Genomic DNA, 2,196 nt, shown 5'->3' with positions numbered 1-2,196 from the left:
AAGCTTGAGGTGCAGCATAAAATTGTTTATTTGTGCTTGTTCTGTTTTCCTGAGGTGGGAATTCACAACTATAAATTTCCCTCTGAGGACTTCTTTCATGGCATCCCACAGGTTCCTGTCAGTTGTATCTACATTTTCGTTTGATTGTAAATACTGTTTAATTTCTTCTGTGATTTCATCTGTGAACTATTGGTTGTTCAGGAGGGTGTTATTTAATTTCCATGTGTTTATGGAGTTTTTGTGACTTCCTTTGTCATTAATTTTCTATTTCATTGCACTATGATCTGATAGTATGCATGGGATAATTTCAATTCCTTTTCATTTACTTAAGCATGTTCTGTGTAGCACATGGTCTCTTAGAGAATGTCCTATGTGCAGCTGAAAAGAATGTGTATTCTGATGCTGTTGGATGGAACACTCTGTAAAGGTCTACTAAGTCCATTTGTTCACAAGATTGATTAAGTTCTGTTATTTCTTTGCTGATTTTTTGTCTAGTTGATCTATCTCTTTGTGACAATGGGGTGTTAAAGTTCCCTGTTATCATTGTGTTGCTACTTATTTCATTTTTCATGTCTGTTAAAATTTGTGTTATATAGTTGCATGCACCTGTATTTTGTGCATATATATTCATGATTGTTATCTCTTCTTCTTGAAGTTTTCCCCTCACAAGTATATAGTGACCTTCTTTATCTCTTTTGATTGTTCTTGGTTTGAAGTTCACGTTGTTGGCAAACAGAAATCTACATCTGCTTTTTTCTGGGTTCTTCTCAAGTGGAGTATTGTTTTCAATCCTTTAATTTTCAGTCTATGAATTTCCTTTTGAATTAAGTGTGTTTCTTGTATACAGCATGTATTTGGATTTTATTTCTTGATCCAGTTTGCTTCTTTTGATTGATGAATGGAGACCATTTACATTGATGGTTATAATTGCTATGTATTGACTTATCTTTTTCATGTTATTTTCGTGCTGTTGGATCCTCCTCTTTCCCTTTGTTTAACTGCTTGCTTTGCTTAGTGGTTCCTTTCTTTTGTTGTTCTTGAAGTTGTTGTCTGTTTTATCTCTTTCTAGAATATCTTTTAGTACTCTTTGTAGGATTTTTTTGGCACTCATCAATTTCTTCAATTGTTCTTTATTGTGGAAATATTTTATTTCTACATTAAATCTGAAGGATAGTTATGCAGAGTACATCAATCTGGGTTGGGAGTTGGTTTCTTTCAGGACCTGAACTACTTCACTCCAAGCTCTTCTTGACCTGATGATTTGTGTTGAGAAATCTGCCATGATTCTGATGGGTTTTCCTTTATAGGTGATCTGTTTCTTTTCTCTAACAGCTTTTAGTATTCTGATCTTTTGTTGAGTTTCTAGGATCTTGATCACTATATGTCTGGGTGTAGATTTATTTTGGAGTTCTATATGGTTCACTTATGTATATGTCTGATTCTTTTTCCATGCCTGGGAAATTTTCTGCTATTATTTCTGCAAATAGTCTTTTTATGTCATTTGTGTTGACATCTGTTATTTCATTGATACCTATTAATCTTACATTTTTTTGTTGGTTTGTTTTGCTTCGTCTTGCAGTTGTTGAACTGTTATTTCCTGGTTCTTTGTTATTTTTAAGAGATCCCTCCTTTCACATTCGTTAATGGCAATGCTGTCTTCAATGTCTGAAATTCTATCTTTAGCTTCATTAAGGCGGTTTTGCCAGCTTTTGATGGAATTTTTAATTTCCTGGATATCTGCTTGAATGTGTTTCATACATTCTAGTTCTTTTCTATATTGTTCACTCAAGGTTTCCCTGAGTTTTCTATGCTCCTCTATTTTCTTATCAATGTCTTCTTTGGATATGCTGAACGATTCTTTCATTATTGTTGTCATTTCTTTTTTCACCTGAGAGATTATTTCTGCTCTGATGTCTTCTATGGCCTGATGGAGTTGTTCCTTTACTTCAGTTGCTACCATTTCACAAATTTCAGTTGTATGACTTCCAGGCTCTTCTGTGTTGATGTCTCCTGGACTTGTTCTGGGTGATGTTGAGGTCTGAGATTACATTTTGCTCCTTCATTTTGTCATTTTTGAAGATGCAGAGGTTCCCTGGAGCGCAGCCTCACTCTCTCGATTGTGTGTGAGTGGCAGGGTGAGTGTCCAAATATCCCCAGTGCTCAGTGTGGTTCCTGTGCCTGTGTGGGGGCAAGGTG

Source organism: Chinchilla lanigera, unplaced genomic scaffold, assembly GCF_000276665.1.
Source record: "Chinchilla lanigera isolate Chin_1 unplaced genomic scaffold, ChiLan1.0 scaffold00013, whole genome shotgun sequence".
Lineage (NCBI taxonomy): Eukaryota > Metazoa > Chordata > Mammalia > Rodentia > Chinchillidae > Chinchilla > Chinchilla lanigera.
The sequence above is the reverse complement of the archived record's forward strand: the minus strand, read 5'-3'. Positions refer to the sequence as shown.